At 51.4% G+C, this 17,406-nt stretch overlaps 1 protein-coding gene across 1 annotated transcript in view; it reads right to left on the bottom strand.

Annotated features, from left to right (window-relative positions):
• The window catches only part of EMP2 (epithelial membrane protein 2), a 42,678-nt gene extending 25,832 nt beyond the window's left edge, over positions 1-16,846 (bottom strand). Inside the window, exon 1 of the mRNA XM_065924320.1 lies at positions 16,725-16,846. The gene's annotated coding sequence lies outside the window, so the exon portion shown is untranslated. The remainder of the gene's footprint in view (positions 1-16,724) is intronic.
• Positions 16,847-17,406: the final 560 nt, after the last annotated feature.

Consider the following 17,406-nt stretch of genomic DNA (forward strand, 5'->3'; position numbering starts at 1 on the left):
GGCCCAGGGATTGAACTCGGGCCTCCTGCATTGCAGGCAGACTCTTTACTGTCTGAGCCAGCAGGGAAGTCCTGCAGGGAATTCTGCTCAGTGTTACGTGGCCGCCTGAATGGGAGGGGAGTTTGGGGGAGAATGGATTCATGTATATGTATGGTTGAGTTCCTTCGCTGTTCACCTAAATCTATCATAACACTGTACCCCAATACAAAATTAAACTTTTTAAAAAATTAATTTGTAAAATTAAAAAGGAAAAGGAGAGGGTCCAGATAAAGATAAAGACGTGATGGGTGGTGGGTCAGCCAAAGGATTCTGGGGGCTCAGAGTAGATGCTGGCTCTGCTAACGTCCTTGGCTCGGAGCAATTTGAAGGATGAGGGGAACAGGTCATCGGTGTTAGAAATGTCCAGTTACCAGCAGTGGAGATGCTCCTGGGACAGTTGGAAATATGGGTAGCACCATCACCCAGAGGAAAATAGGAGCTGGGAAAAGAAATCCCCGCGCTGTGGGCTGAATGGGAGGCACAGCCGCTAGTAACTGAAATAGCACCAGGGAGGATGGGCAGGGGGAGGGGAGGGGACGGGGAAACGGGAGCAGAGGGTGGGGCCCTGAAGCCAGGAGGGCAGGAAAAAGGCATCAGGGTGGAAAGTCAGCTCCTTGGCAAACTTGTAACCATTTCAGTGAAGTGAACTAGAGCCCTGCTTTATTTTCCTCCTCTTGGCACCTTCCCAGCCCAACATTACTTGTAGTTGTCATCTGGGGGTTAACTACCTCCCCGCCAGTGTCAGGGACCCAGCAGTTTCTCCAGGTCAGCGTTCTCAGCGCTTAGAACAGTGCCTCGGTTATAGATGGTGCTCAATAAATGTGCTGAAGGAAGGAAGGAAGAAGGAAGGAAAGAAGGGAGGGGCGAAAGGAGGAGCCAGATTTCAAGGGGCTGTGCTAAGAAGTCAAAACATGTTAACAGACATTGCAAATCAACTACATTTCAACAGAAATAAGCATATTGAAAAATAAGTAAATAAAGAAGTTGAGCCAGACTTTTCCTTCCCGTTTGGCCACACAAGAAGAAAGAAGTATTTATCAAGGCTCTGGAGTCCCTTCCCAAAGAGAAAACTCCAGGCCCAGATGGCTTCACTGGTGAATTCTGTCAAACATTTAAGGAGGAATAATACCAACTCTGGACTTACTCAGTGGTAAAGAATCTGCCTGCCAATGCAGGAGACGTGGGTTTGATCCCTGGGTCGGGAAGATCTCTTGAAGAAGGAAATGGCAACCCACTTCAGTATTCTTGCCTGAGAAATCCCATGGACAGAGGAGCCTGGCGGGCTATAGTCCATGGGACTGCAAAGAGTCAGACACGACTGAGCGACTAAGTGTCAGCAACATTAATACCAACTCTACACACACATTCCCAAAAAATCTAAGAGGAGGGAATGGCTCCCAATTCATCCTACGAGGCCTGCAGAGATCACCCTGATCCTCAAACCAGGCAACACATTCCACAACAGGAGAAATACAGACCAAGATTTCTCATGTTCATACGTGCAAAAGGTTTTAACAAAATGTTATTAGCAAATCGAATCCTCTTATTAAGAAGTGGAATCTATTTCCCCACCCATTGAACCTGGGTGATTTCTTTTATCAACAGAAAGCAGCTAAGGGGCCAGTTCTGCGCCCAGGACTGAAAAGGCCTCATGTACTGCCTGTCTTGGCTACCACGGGAGCGAGCCCAGCCTGGCCTGATGGATGGTAGGAGACTGCATGGAGCAGAGACGAGCTTTTCTCCAGCAAGGGGCACCCAAGATCAGCCAGCTCCTAGCTGTCTCCCAGCTGGCCACAGAGATGTGAGAGAGCCCAGCAGAACCTAGCCCATACTGCCCACCTGCAGAATCATGAACTAAATAAATGTTTTCTCTTTTAAGACATTGTGGCCTCTGAGATATTACAGACTCAGTTCCAGACCACCTCAAAAAAGCAAGTATCACAATAAAGTGAGTCACGTGATTTTTTTTGTTTCCCAGTGCATATAAAAGTTATATGGGACTTCCCTGGTGGTCCACTGGTTAAGAATCCGCCTGCCAAGGCAGGGGACAGAGGTTTGATCCCTGGTCAATGAACCAACATCCCACATGCTGCAGGGCAACTAAGCCCGTACTCCACGACTACTGAGCGTGTACTCAGGAGCCCGTGTTCCGCAATAAGAGAAGTCATTGCGATGAGAAGCCCACACACTGCAACTTGAGAGTAGTCCCTGCTTGCCACAGCTAAAGACAGCCTGTGAAGGCCTATGGGCAACCACAAAGACCCAGCACAGTCAAAATAAATAAATATTAAAAAAGAAAGTTTTTTAAAAAGCTATGTATACACTACACTGTAGTTTATTAAGTGTGCAATAGCATTATGCCTAAAAGAAAAACAATGTAGATGCCTTAATTTTTAAAATACTCTACTATAAAAATTGCTGACCATCATCTGAAGTGAAGTTGCTCAGTCGTGTGTGACTCCTTGCAATCCCATGGACTGTAGGCCACCAGGCTCTTCCACCCATGGGATTTTCCAGGCAAGAGTACTAGAGTGGGTTGCCATTTCCTTCTCCAGGGGATCTTCCAGACCCAGGGATCGAACCCTGGTCTCCTGCATTGTAGACAGATGCTCTACTGCCTGAACCACCAGGGAAGCCCCCATCATCTGAGACTTTAGCAAATCGTGGTCCTAACATCAAAGATCACAGATCACATAACAAATATAGTAACAATGAAAAAGTTTGAAATAGTGAGAGAATTATCAAAATGTGACGCACACAAAGTGTGCAAACCCTGCTGGGAAAATGGTGTTGACAATTTGCTCAGTGTGGGGTGGCCACAAGCCTTTAATTTGCTTAAAAAAAAAAAAAAAAGAAAAGAAAACAAAAAAACAAAACACAGAATCTGCAAAGTGCAATCAAGTGAAGGGCAATGAATTGGGATGTGCCTGAGCATTTCAGGATGGTTTGTTACACAGCAAAAGCTAACTGATACAAGAGAAACACTATGTTCTTAGATTCAGGGCTCCTCAAAGACAGAAACCACGCCTTACTTATCCCCAGTGCCCAGGGTTGCTCAGCAAACACTTGGTGAGTGTCTGCTAATTTGCACAGCTTTGGCAGAAGAGCTAATAACCACCATTCTGCCAATGACTGCTGTCTGACCCCATCAATTAAAGGGCTCCCTGCTGGCTGCTGTCATCCAAGGAGCTCCCTATAATTATGCCACCCAACACACCCTCACCCCAGCCCAGAGCGGGCTGGGGCCTGCAGGCTCACAATATGTCATTTGGATTAAGTGGCTGAGGTGAGGCAGGTGTCAGACTCGGGGTGCTTGTCATCCTCACAGTCCTCAGGTTAAGGATGTTCTTCCCTTCACAGAGCATCTTGTGTTAGTGACTTCCAAGGAACCCCCAGGAGATCAGTGCTGCTCACTTTAACAGCTTTTTCGTCTTTCCTAAACTGTCATTTAAAACTAGGTGAATTCTGCCAGCAAGTTAGGGACTGGGAATCAATGTCTACAACTTGGCCAGACCCAGGGAGCCCCAGGACCAGGAAGCCAGGCCTCCACCTCCAGGTAAGTTAACACACGAAGGGGACAAAGGAGAGAAGATGAGCAGGAAGTAATACATGCAAAACACAGAAGAGCACAGACAGAACCAGACTGGACTGAAGTCTAGCAGCCTAACAACCCAGTGCCTCAGTTTTCTCATCTGTACAATGGGCATGACCATGATACGCTCACCTCCTAGGACCACAGGCAGATAATAGAGTGAAAGTGCTTAGAACAGCATCTGGCACCCAACAAGTGTATATATAATTAATATAATATATATATGGAGAGAGGTGTATACACACACAAATACAGTTGTTGTTCAGTCACTAAGTCATGTCCAGCTCTTTGCAACCCCATGTACACCAGGCTTCCCTGCCTTTCACTGTCTCCTGAAGTTTGCTCAAATTCATGTCCACTAAGTCAGTGATGCTATCTAACCATCACATCCTCTGCCACACAAATGTATACACATTCTCTTGGCTCTGTTTCTTGGAGAACCCTGACTGAGACAGCAGCTCTCCTTTGGGATACCTATGCAGCCCACACAGACTCACTAACCTGAGAGCTGGCAGGTCATGTCCTTTAATTAGGGGTTTGGGGGCACCTGGTCAGGGAACTAGATCCCACAAGCCATGTGGTGGCCACACACACACAAAACCAGGGTGTGACACAGCCATTAAATGGAATACCACTCAGCAACGAAAAAGGAACAAAAGGAAGGGATGCCCTCTGTTAAACATCCAAGACCAGGACAGATGCTGAGCCAGCTGGGGAGTGAGCCCCATGAACTTGGAATCACCCTGTAACATATCCCCACCAGCATGCCCCAGGGTGGGTGGGGGGGAGCTGTGAGATTGCCTGGCAGGAAAGAAAGGCAGCCCCCAAGACCTCTTGCCCATCCAGCTGGGCCACCTCTGATGATGAGCATCTGTGGCTATGACACCATCCAGCCATGGGATTGGGAAGTGGACCCCACACAATGAGAATCGCAGACTCATGCAGTCTCAGCTAAAGGGTGTTGTGTGATCACACAGAATCACCCCCGCCCCAGCCTCTGCCTGGATTATTTTTATAGCAGCCAGTCTCCATTTGTATGAGCCCCAGGACTGGGGACCTCACCACTTCCTGACACAGCACCTGAGAACTGAGTCCTAAACATTAGAAGAAGGTTTCTCCAAACTTCAGTCATCGGCTTACCTCCTTCCTGAGAACCACTGTCAGATTTTACTTCGTGTTTGTCATTAAATAAATCCACTCTCTAAGAGAAATACATGTATTTCAAGAAGAAATCTTCTGGCTCCCTGGGAATGGAAAATCAGCATGACCTGCCACATCGATTGATTGTGAAAATTAACAGTCACCCCCACTTAAAAAGCCATGGTTCACAAGTTCTGGTTCAATGTTGTTGTCCTCCAAAGGGCTGTGTGGAGATCTGCTCTGTCTGGTTAAAGAAAGAAAACTAGAATTGAAGAAGCATCTTCCCCCTGATGGAATCCATACTTTCACTGCAGCAGACCCAGGTTCAGTCCCTGGTCAGGGAACTAGACCCTGCAAGCATGTCATGACCACACACACACACACACAAAGCCAGAGTGTGACATGGCCATAAAATGGAACGCTACTCAGCAATGAAAAAGGAACAAAAGGAACACCTGCTACATACGCATCATGGATGATTCACAAAACCTTACGCTGAGTCAAAGAAGCCAGACACAAAGAGTGCATACTGCCTGTGATATTATGCCTAATAAAAAGAAATATAGCTTTAAAAAAAAAAAGAAGAAGAAGGAAAATTACAGCCAGAGAGGCATCTTCCCCCTGATGGAATCAGAAGAAGCGAACGACAACTGAAAAGAGACCCACCTTGTCACCGAGTGACTTCCCTGGTAGCTCAGATGGTGAAGAATCTGTCTGTAATGCAGGAGACTCGGGTTCCATCCCCGGATTGGGAAAATCCCCTGGAGAAGGGAAGGGCAACACACTCCAGTATTCAAGCCTGGAGAATTCCTGCCAGATAAAGGAGGCTGGCAGGCTACAGTCCATGGGGTCACAAAGAGTCAGATACCACTGAGAGACCAACACACACATCGTGTACGATGTGGTACCCGCAGCACCAGGGTCCTGCAGAAAACAGCCCTATGGAGGGCTCTGCCTTCCACGGTGCCCAGTTCTCGCAGGTGGCCCCCATGTGCCCTTCATTCCTCCCTGCCATCCCCCCGCCTACTCAGCTGGGCCCAGCCCAGCCCAGAACCTTGGGTGGACCCTTGCTTAAACCCGGGAGCCTGACCCCTGCAACCTGCTCTAGACCTATAGGAATCCCACCAGTGGAAGCTTCTTAGGAGCCAGAAACTAGGACAGGGCTGGGAACGGAATTAAAACTCGGGAAAGCAGAGAAACTTCATCCAGTGCTGTTGGGAGTGTAAAATGCTGCAGCCACGGTGGGGAAGTCTAGCTGGTCCTCAAACAATTAAACACAGAGTTACCATATGTGTGTATGTGCTCAGTCACGTCCAAGTCTTTATGACCCCACAGACTGCAGCCCGCCAGGCTCCTCTGTCCACAGGATTCTCCAGGCAAGGATACTGGAGTGGGTTGTCATTACCTCCTCCTGTGGATCTCCCAGGGGATCGAACCTCCGTCTTTTGATTTTGAATCTCCTGCATTAGCAGGTGGATTCTTTACCACTTCACCACATAGTTAGCATCAGTTCAGTTCAGTTCAGTCGCTCAGTCGTGTCCGACTCTACAACTCCATGAATCGCAGCATGCCGGGCTTCCCTGTCCAACACCAACTCCCAGAGTCCACTCAAACTCATGTCCATCGAGTCGGTGATGCCATCCAGCCATCTCATCCTCTGTCATCCCCTTCTCCTCCTGCTCCCAACCCCTCCCAACATCAGGGTCTTTTCCAATGAGTCAACTCTTCGCATGAGGTAGCCAAAGTACTGGAGTTTCAGCTTTAGCATCAGTTCTTCCAATTAACACCCAGGACTCATCTCCTCTAGGATGGACCGGTTGGATCTCCTTGCAGTTCAAGGGACTCTCAAGAGTCTTCTCCAACACCACAGTTCAAAAGCATCAATTTTTCGGCACTCATAGGACCCAGCGATTCCACTCCTGGGTAAATACCCCAGGGAAATGAAAACAGTAGTACAGAGAATTATACTCACTATTTTGTGATAGTGATACGTGCTTAGTCGTGTCTGACTCTTTGCGACCCCATAGACTGTAGCCCACCAGGCTCTTCTGTCCAGGGAATTTTCCAGGCAAGATACTGGAGCGGGTTGCCATTTCCTCTTCCAGAGGATTGTCCTGACCCAGGGATCAAACCCAAGTCTCTCACATCTCCTGCATCGGCAGGCAGATTCTTTACCACTGAGCCACCAGGGAAGCCCCTTCAATGTGTATTATACTGTAAACGGAAAGTCAACATCACTTGCCAAGTGACTGACATTTTAGTAATACATGAAAAAATAAAAGAGCGTATTACAGTTTGTAACATTGCCTGTATGCTACAGAAGTCATCTCCAAATGCCTGTGGGCGTGCAGACCGCACTCTGGGAGGGCCGATGATTAAGCCTCTTTCGGGCTCTGGCCTAGAAGAATGTGACCCCATGTCATGCTGACATGGGGATGCTGACTGTGCCACTTGGGCCTGAACCAACTGCGGCGGGTGGGGAGGGGCGCAGCTGCCCTCAGCCCTTCTCCACGCCGCCCGTCTCCACCCCTGCAGCCTCCTGCCCGCTTCTCATCCAAGGCAGGGGGCCTCCCTTCTGCCACTCTTCCTGGGGGTGGGCTGAAGAGCAGGAAAACCCGGGACTCCTGGGGGGACGCCCTCCCTCGGCTATTCGCAGAGCAGAGACTTACTGAGCATCTACTGCACCCCTCCCAGGTGGGCTCAGCGGTAAAGAACCCGCCCGCCAGTGCAGGAGACACAAGAGACGTGGGTTCGATCCCTGAGTGGGGAAGATCCCCTAGGGGAGGAAATGGCAACCTACTCCAGTACTCTTGACTGGAGGATCCCACGGACAGAGGACGCTGGCGGGCTACAGTTCAAGGGCTCGCAGAGCATCAGATACAACTCAGCACGCACTGCACACTTAGCTCTGTGCGAGAGAGTGCTGGAGAAAGCCCAGGGAGCTCAAAAGATCTGGGCCCTCAAACGAAGACCGTCGGAAGTAATGGAAGTGATCACCGCTTAGAAAGAGGATTCCTTCTCCATTCCACACACACATCTGAAACACAGGAATCAAGATGCCTTTGCCCAGGGCAGGGGTGGAGGTGAGTTCTGTTCTCTGTGACCAGGCTGTTAAAGGCAGAGGACCCTCATGTGGTCCAGGAACCTCGGGACTGAGAAAGCTGACTTGACAGGAAGAACACAGGCCTCTAAGACATCCATCAACACATTGGCAGCAGAGACACCTTCTTGGCCCAAAGGACCAGGGTTTTTTCAAGAGGACTCAGATGTCAGTTAAAAAGAGGGATGTGATGGGATCCAACCAACCATCCAATGGAATAGTGTCTGCAGAGCCCGAGAGTTTGTTGGAGTTTAGTTGTTAAGTCAAGTCCGACTCTTCGTGACCCCTATAGATTGTAGCCCACCAGGCTTCTCTGTCCATGGGATTTCCCAGGCAAGAATACTGGAGTGGGTTACCATTTCCTTCTCCAGGGGATCTTCTGGACCCAGAGACTGAACCCGCCTCTTCTGCATTGACAGGAGAATTCTTTACCTCTGAGCCACCTGAGAAGCCCCCAGGGTCTACAAGACTGGGATTCAAATCCTAACGCAAAATTCTTAAGACTCTGTTTCTTCATCTATAGGGCAGAGATGATGATTCTCCTAACCCCAGAGGGTTGTTATTCATTACAAATGAGACAGAGGCTGTAAAGCAAGTGGCCCAAACTGCTTTGTACCCTATAAATGATATGGCAAATTATTGCTGTTAACACTGGCAAAGTGTAAGTCATTTTCTCCTATTCTCAAACACCAACCTATAGCACAGTTCCAGACCCTTTATGTGTCTCTGAATTCTCGTCAAAGCCCCAGACTCCCACTCCTAATGGTCTCCTGGCACCTTTCCAGGGATCTCATAACGGCCCTGTTGTGTATGCTCAGTCATGTCCCGCTGTTTGCGAACCCATGGACTGTAGCCCACCAGGCTCCTCTGTCCATGGAATTCTCCAGGCAAGAATACTGGAGTGGGTTGCCATTTCCCCTCCAGAGGATCTTCCCAACCCAGGGATCAAACTCAAGTCTCTTTCCTCTCCTGCATTGCAGGTGGATTCTTAACACACCCTAAATGGACCACATTACCCCCTCCCCAAACTACCACTTGCCTGTTGACTGCATCCAGATGGAAAACTGTCATGGCCAGGAGAGGTCCACAAAGGGATGTTTCAAGGGGCCTGCTCCCTGGAGGCTGCACGGCAGAGGTCCTGGTTACCCTGTCACTGAATTGGCACACAGACCCCACCTAGGCTGTCTACCATTGCCCCCCGCCTCCTAAAGCTCCCCACTCCAAAGCTGCGAAGCTCACACAGCTTCCCGAATTCAGGGAGGACTATTTTATTATTCCTGAACTTCACATACACACGTTAGGGCTTCCTAGGTGGCTCAGGCCGGAAAGAATCCACCTGCAATTCAGGAGACCCAGGTTTGATTCCTGGGTCAAGAAGATCCCCTGGAGAAGGAAATGGCAACCCACTCCAGGACTCTTGCCTGGGAAATCCCATGGACAGAGAAGCCTGGCAGGCTACGGTCCACGGGGTCGAGAAAGAGTCAGACATGACTTAGCAACCGCATCGCCACCACCACTACCACACTTATGTAACTCTTGAATATATTTTCTCGGAAACAAACAAGACTGGGGGCCCACAGTCCATTCCTTCCTCTCCCCGTCTGCACGGGCAGCCACACTGATTGATTCTGATATCTCCTTCCAGTCACTTTCCTTGCATACGTGTAACACATATGAGGTCATAGGAACACTGTTCCTTTATGTTTGCTTTTATGTATATATTTATGTATATTTTATGTATAGTATGTATACTTCCCCATATATTGCTTTGGTACTTATCGACCTTTCTGTATTGGTACACAGAGATGGACATCAAGTTTTTTCCTCTGAGATCTAAATTTTTAGATGATTTTGATTGAGAATATAATTGATGTACAATATGTGAGTTTCAGGTGTGCTACACTGTGATTTGACATTTATACACATTATGAAATAGCCATCATGATCAGTCTAATAGTTAAATACATTATATCCCTGCCGCTTATTTACTTAATAACTGGAGGTTTGTACCTGTTAATCCCCTCCACCTATTTTACGCCTCCCACCCACACCCCCCACCTTGAATCTTGTCTTTTTTTAATTTTAATTTTTATGTTTTTGGCCACGCTGCGTGTGGGATCTTAGTTCCCTAACCAGGGACAAAATCCTGTATTGGGAGTGCAAGTCTTAACCACTGCACTGCCAAGGGAATTTTGCTTTGACCCTGAATTTTGCTCTTTTTAACTTCTGTAAAGTGTTAGTCACTCAGTCTTGTCCGACTCTGTGACCCCCATGGACTGTAGCCTGCCAAGCTCCTCTATCCCTCGAATTCTCCAGGCAAGAATACTGGAGAGAGTTGCCATGCCCTCCTCCAGGGGATCTTTCAGACCCAGGGAGCGAACTCAGGTCTCCTGCAATGGAGGCAGATTCTTAACCATCTGAGCCACCAGGGAAGCCCTAACTTCTGTAAGATACTCCCTAATGTGACTGATGGATATTTAGTCGCTTCTTTCCCTTTCTCTTTCTTTTTTCATCCTAGTGCTGCAGTGTGAACATCATCACTCTTGCTTCCCCAGCAAGGTTCATCGGGATGTGGAGGGAAGCCCCCTTCCCCTTCATCTCCACCAACCAGCTCAGCCCCCAGCCCTGCCCTCCCCTCCTGCACCACGCACTGCAGGCTAACGAGACACGTGCATCTGCTCCAGCAAGACTTCTGCCCGCACCCTCTGCCTTTTCTCTCCCTCCTTTCTGCAAACCCGGAACCATCACTGCCCAGGAGAATTCTAGGGACTCTTCCAAGCCCATCTGCAATCTGACAGGCTTAAGGAAACTCTTGCACACCATGACATGGGCTCCCCTGAAACCCCATCTCATAACTCCGCTCCTGGCACGTACATCCTTGTACCCACCATCTTCTTCATGGGACAGAAACCTCCTTTGAAGAGAGGGAAATCCCCCTTTGCCTACACAGCTCACTGCCCAGAGTCACATGATCACAGCCATTGGGATGAAAGTGGGCAAGCCAGGCTCTCCCTCAGCTTTCCTTTGGTTCAAGCAAATCATAAACACCTTCAGTCACTTCCACAAACATCAATATTCCAACTCTCCCGATCCCCGGAACAACCGTCCAAGGCATCAGGGGGCATGATGACCCTCATCAAAGATGCAGAGACTCGTTTGGAAGTTGAGTGGCACATCAGGTCTGAAACTGAACGTTGGGGCCTCTTTGCAGAAGAGGAGCTTAGGCGGGGAGCTCACAGATATTTCAGGATTGCTGTCAAAAGGATGAACATCTTTGGAGAAGGAAATGGCAACCCACTCCAATATTCTTGCCTGGAAAATCTCACGGATGGAGGAGCCTGGCAGGCTATAGCCCATGGGGCCGCAAAGGGTCAGACAGGACTGAGCGACCAACACTTACACTTATGCCATCTCCCCAAAGGCAGTCCCTTTTGCACTAAAATTTTTACCAAACCCAAGGATCATCATTGCTTATTAATGACACCTTTCCATTATTTCAAAAAAATGCTTTAGAGTTTAAAACATCAACTTCAGTGTTTCACCCTATGCAGTAGTGAAACTATGGGTTTGTGTTCTATTTGTGTTTTTTTTTTTTTCCCCAAATATCAATGGAGAAAAAGACATGATTACTCTTTTTTTTGTTGTTGTTTCACATTCAGCTATGAACTTTTAAAAATGATCTTGGTTACCACCAGTGATAACACGCTTTGGGAAACATTCATTAGAATAAGATGAATGAGACTTTGGGTTACATGGATTCATTGCAAAAACTGTTAACTAACTTCATTTTAAGGAAAGAAAGCTCTTCCAGAGAAGTCTGTGATCAAAAAGCATCAGAAAGGGAAACCTTCAAAGGAACTTCTCTAATGGACAAACTTAGTGATCTTAGGCTTACAAGCAGTTTGCACTGAGAGACTCAACCAGTCCCTCTCTGCAACCTGCAGGGTGAGAGATGTTTCACATCCAAATTTCTCAGCTCAATTTTGGCACCAAATATCCAAATATCTAGAGCTTATATCCCTCAGCTCTAGACCCAGGAGTGCTAGGAAGCTTCTAGAAGCTGATGTTATCTAACCTGTCCAAGAAGGGCAGGAAGTTGGAGAATCTCTTCGTCTTCAATCCTTTTCTAGATCAACTGAAGCCTGGCTTCCCAAAAAGGTGAGAGTCCTGGGAATTTGACTATTCAGGTCAACAACTCCTTGTTAAGCCCTGGAGACACCATGTGAACAAACCGTGTCCTCAGATGGGAAGACGGTTTTTCTGCAGCCCCCAAGTCTTCTTACGTCCTGCCCGAGGATGGATGATATTCCCAGAGCCCAGCAGCTGTGGCTGGGAGTGACCCAAGGCCAGTGGGAAGTGACCCACTGCCTGAGCATGGCTCTTGGCCCACCTTTCACTGATCAGCACATGAGCGTGGAAACTCAACATCCTGGATGGATGACACATGTCATAAGGGTCCCTGGGACCTGGGGGACCATAAGGGGACCTGGCCTAGGAACCCACTGGCAACTCCCAGTCATCCAGTTCCTTGGCAGTAAGTCCCCAGACCCAGCTCTAGTACAGGTCCTGCTGCCAACCTGCTGAGTGACCTCAGGTGAGTCACTCCACCTCTCTGAGCATCCCTAGCAGTTACACTGGGGCTTTTAAAGGCCCTTTGTTGTTGTTCAGTCACCAAGTCATGTTCGACTCTCTGTGACCCCATGGACTGCAGCACGCCAGGCTTCCCTGTCCTTCACTATCTCCCGGAGTTTGCTCAAACTCATGTCCATCGAGTCAGTAATGCCATCCAACCATCTCATCCTCTGTCGGCCCTTCTCCTTTTGCCTTCAATCTTTCCCAGCATAAATCGGCTCTTTGCATCAGGTGGCCAAAGTAATGGAGCTTCAACTTTAGCCTCAGCCCTTCCAATGAATATCCAGGGTTGATTTCCTTTAGGATTGACTGGTTTGATGTCCTTGCAGTCTAAGGGACTCTCCAGCATGTTCTCCAGCACCACAGCTTGAAAGCATCAGTTCTTTGGCACTTAGCCTTCTTTACGGTCCAACTCTCATATCCGTACTAAGGCCCTTATGCCCCTGAAAGACTCTGATCTTAGCCCACAGAGGTCCAGGGCACTCTCACCCCTCCCAGCCTCTGCCCAGGGCTTAGGCGCCTGGAAGAGCCCCAGTGACGAGCTGGGACAGCGAGTGCTTCTGTGGTTGTCCAGTCACAGGCCAGTGCTCTCACTGGGTGGCAGCTCTGCCTTGGGTATTTTTAGACTGCCCCCCTCGGCCTGTCCCTAACAAGAGCCAGACGCATCTGACAATCCCCAGCCATGGACCGGTCCTGCCAAAACTGCACTTTGGGGTCGCTCCTGCAGGGAGCTGGGCTCCATCACTCCTGAGGTGAGAAGGCGCGCCTCTCTTCCCAGCACCCCCAACCCACCCCCATTCTTCCCTGGATGAGATGACGCCAACATCCAAGGGTCAGGTCCCAGTTCTATCTAAGGTGCCAGCTGCCCTGGTTCCCCATTCCAGCTGCTGCTGCCAATCGCCCAGTAAGAGGTCCCTGGAGCCCACCCCCCTGTCTTGGAGTCCTGCTGTCAGCCTTCAACAGCCTCTCCTGGAAGGACCCTGCTCTCCTCTTTGGGGGGATGGCTGTCACTACCCCGTGACTGAAGAACCCACCTCTGCGCCACTTTAGCCTCCAACGCCAGGGTCAGAGGCCTCATTTGCCCACAAAGCTGGGTAGCAGCCACATATTGCAACACACACACACACCAATCTGCCTTCCCCAGAACAGTCAGCTGGACTCCTGCCTTCCAAACAAATCCCACCAAGCAGCCAGCAATCCACCACCACCCCATCTGGCCTGGAAAGGCATTCCTGTGTTTTTGTCTCGACAGACTTCCCTTCCTGGTCATGTCTGACAGAGTTCAGTGTGACAAAGAGCCAGCCTCCGCTGTGCCCCTGTCAACCAGGGAGGCCCTGGACAGCAGGGGAGTAAGTGCAGGCCTGGGATGAGACATGGGCCAGTTGAGCCTTCCTGGGAATCACCCGTGGCTGGAAAATCGAGAGTCTGTGCACACACACACACACACACACACACACACACACACACACGTGCTTTCAGCTCCCGCCCTGAAGATAATATGCACAAGGCAGAGAGAGAAAATCTAGGTGAAACATTCACTTCCATTCTATAAACAAAGGGCCTCAGACAAGACTTGTGTGTGCAGGGGAGTGGCAGGGAGGACAGGATGGTTGTGCCCTGGATCCACGTCTAGCTGCCACGGACCTCTGTCAGCCCCTCTTGTGTGCTGTGTGTGCTCAGCCGCGTCCAGCTCTGCGACCCCATGGACTCTGGGAGTCCACCGGGCTCCTCTGGCCATGGGATTGTCCAGGCAAGAATACTGGAGTGGGTTGCCATGTCCTCCTCCAGGGGATCCTCCCGACCCAGGGATCCAACCCGCATCTCCTATGTCTCCTGAATTAGTAGGTGGATTCTTAAGCACTGTACCACCTGGGAAGCCCCTCATAAACTGTGCCATAATTTGGGGCCTGGAAGGCAGAAGAGGCTCGGCCCTGTCCCTGTGGGTGGGGAAGCGCAGTATCAGTGCCCACCGGCCTGGTCCTGCCCTCACCTGCCCTCTGGGCCCCCTCTGTGGCTTCCAACGCAATCACCTTTGGAGCCAGATTTCAGGTGAATCTCAATTTCCCCACTGGAAGGACAGAGGCAGCTACAGGCTATGTGGCCCACTCCCTGCCTCCCACTCCCCAATTCCCGGTGAGGGTGAAGGACGCTGATCCAAAAACCCTAGGTGGGAAAACAGGTTCTGCACCCTCCTGCCACCCCCACGCCCTCCCTCTGCCTCAGGCTTGGCATCTGCCAAGGCCTCCGTGGGCATCGGGGCCCTGATTTCCCCAGAACGGTCTTCCCCCTGCCTCTCCAAGTCCCCCCAGGGCATCTCCAGGTGGCACTATGAACAGGGATTTGGGAAAACAGACGGAGATCCAAAGTGTGGCTCTTGGCACCTACTACCTCAAGGACCTTGAGAAACTGACTTAAGGTCTCTGGCCTGGCTCTTCCCACCTGCAGCCTGGGAGCGTGAAGGGGCTGGTGCAGGGTGGTGGAGTGGTGGGGGGTGGCTTCCAGGAGCGCTGGAGGGTGCCATGCCCTGCAGAGACTCCATCAGCTTCGGTTCCCTTCCTCGTCCCTTCCAGACTCCTGGGGAAACCTGGCTCCAGTCCCTTTCTCACCCTCCTTCCACTTCCTTATACTGAGGCCACATTCTGGGGAGAGGTGGCCGGCAACCGTGACTGGCCTCCCAGGTTTCTAGCTGATTCAGACTGAAGTACAGAGGTGGCTGCAGACCCGGTTTAATTGTGGCAGGATATACAGAACAAAACATTAATCATTTTCACTACTTTTAAGGGTAGAATTCAGTGCCATTAAATACATTTACCGTGTCATAGAACCGTCACCACTATCTATACCCCAAATCTCTCCATCCTCCCCAACTCTGTACTCATTAAACAATTACCCATCCCTCTCCCCTGGCCCAGCTAACCACTACTCTGCTTTCTGTCCCTATGAACTCGCCTATTCTAGGTGTCTCCGATCAGTGAAGGCATACAATACTGGGGCCACTGGCTTCTCAAGACCCTCTCCAAGCCCCTTACCTTACTCCTCACTCTGCTGGCCACCTGTTACCTGGTCCCTGCATTTTAGATACAGCTAAGTTCAAAGATCACCCCCAGCGCTTCACATGCACCGCTTTGGAGTCTGGGAGGGGGTACTGACCGTTTTCCCAAACCTGAAACTGGGCTGTCATTCTTGTTCCAAAGTCAGAGGTGGGTTGGTGGCCTGGAGGGAGAGGCTTTGCAATGTGGGGTCTCCTGCAGATACAGGTGCCCCCACCTAAACCTCATTCTTGAGGTTCCCGTGTCAGCCCCCAAACAGGGCCTCCCTGGGGTGGATTTGGTGGTGGTGGTTTAGTCGCTAAGTCGTGTCCGACTCTTGCGACCCCCTGGACTGTAGCCCACCAGGCTCCTCTGTCCATGGGATTCTCCAGGCAAGAATACTGGAGGGGGCTGCCATTTCCTTCTCCAGGGAATCTTCCCAACCCAGGAATCACACCCAGGTCTCCTGCATTGCAGGCAGATTCTTTACCGGTGGGTTTAGGACCCTGGGTTTGGGGAGAGTGTATAGGCTTTTTATACAAGAACGCTAGCCTCCCCTCACTCTGGACCGATGGGTGGGGCCCTCCATGCTCCTCCCCGGTCCAACCGCAGGGGAAAAGGGACGGAGGCGTCAACCAAGCCCCTCCACCGCCCCAGACCGAAGTCAGCAACTTCTCGCCGCTGGGGGGCGCAACGGAGCCGCAGCCGCCGCCGGGGGCCGAGAGGGACCCACCGACCCAGCCTGCGCGCAGCAGGTCCCGCGGGTTCCCACGAGGCGGGGGACCCGCGCCAAGGCACCGGGGACTCTCACACGACGAGAGAGGGACGGCCCGGGACTCCCAGAGCCCTGGGAGTAGCGTTGACGGGGGCGAAGGGAGTCGCCCTGACTCCTCCCCAAACTTTTCCCGCCCGCCTCGGCGCGAAAGGCGAAGGAAGCAGTTCGGGGGTGGGGAGGTGGAATCCGGGATCCAGGGCGGGCCGGGGGCAGGCGGGAAGTCGGCCCCGGTGCGATTTGGCGGAGGAACAGTGGATTTTCCGCAGGGAGGGGGCCTCTCCCTGCCCCCCCTCCAATCGCAGGGATCTCCCTGCGTCGTGTACTTGCAGGGACTCACGCCCCCGCTGCCCCGGCTCTCGCTGCCCGGAGCCCCCCGCCCCGACCTGCGCACGGCTCCCAGGCGCGCCCCCGACTCACCGGACGCGGGTGGCTGGACCGACCGACGGGCTGGGGCGCGAGGCGAGGCCGCCGGGCTGTTTTGAAGCTCTGGGCTGGGACTGCGCGCTCTCCCTCCTCCCTCTCGCTGGCGCCGAGCCTCCTCCCCCCGTCCCCCTCCTTTCCCGACACCGCCTCCCGGGGCGTGATGTCAGGAGCCCGGAGAGCCGAGGGGGAGGGACCGCGGGAGGCTGGTGGGGGGCCCGGGAGGGGAAGGCCGGAGCCCGGGGAGCGCCGCCAGCCCCAGCCCGCATCCCTGCGCTCCTTTGGGCAAGTTTGGGACAAAGCTGGTGGCCCGGTGGGGGGAAAGGAAGGAGGTAGTGGGCGCTCGAAGGCTCTCTGCGCTGCGTTCGCCCGTCTCCCTCCACCCCTGCGCGTCTTCTCCCCGTTCTCTTCCCCTCCCGTAAGGCTTAAGGACGAGGGTTCTGGAATCGATTCCCTACTTTAGCACCCCTTCCCTGGCCTTTTTCTCAACGTAGTGAGCTTATCTTTAGTCTTTCCTGCCTCAGTTTCCCCTTCTGGAAATGGAAATCACAGTAGAACCTCTTTCCTTAGGTTACTGTAAGCCCGGAAAGGGTCATACCTGAGGGTGCCTGGTACATAGTTAATCTAAGCTCAGTTAATCAAAACTCAATCAATCTGAACTCAGTTACTCTAAGCTCGA

This window comes from Muntiacus reevesi, chromosome 2, assembly GCF_963930625.1.
Source record: "Muntiacus reevesi chromosome 2, mMunRee1.1, whole genome shotgun sequence".
NCBI classification, from domain to species: domain Eukaryota; kingdom Metazoa; phylum Chordata; class Mammalia; order Artiodactyla; family Cervidae; genus Muntiacus; species Muntiacus reevesi.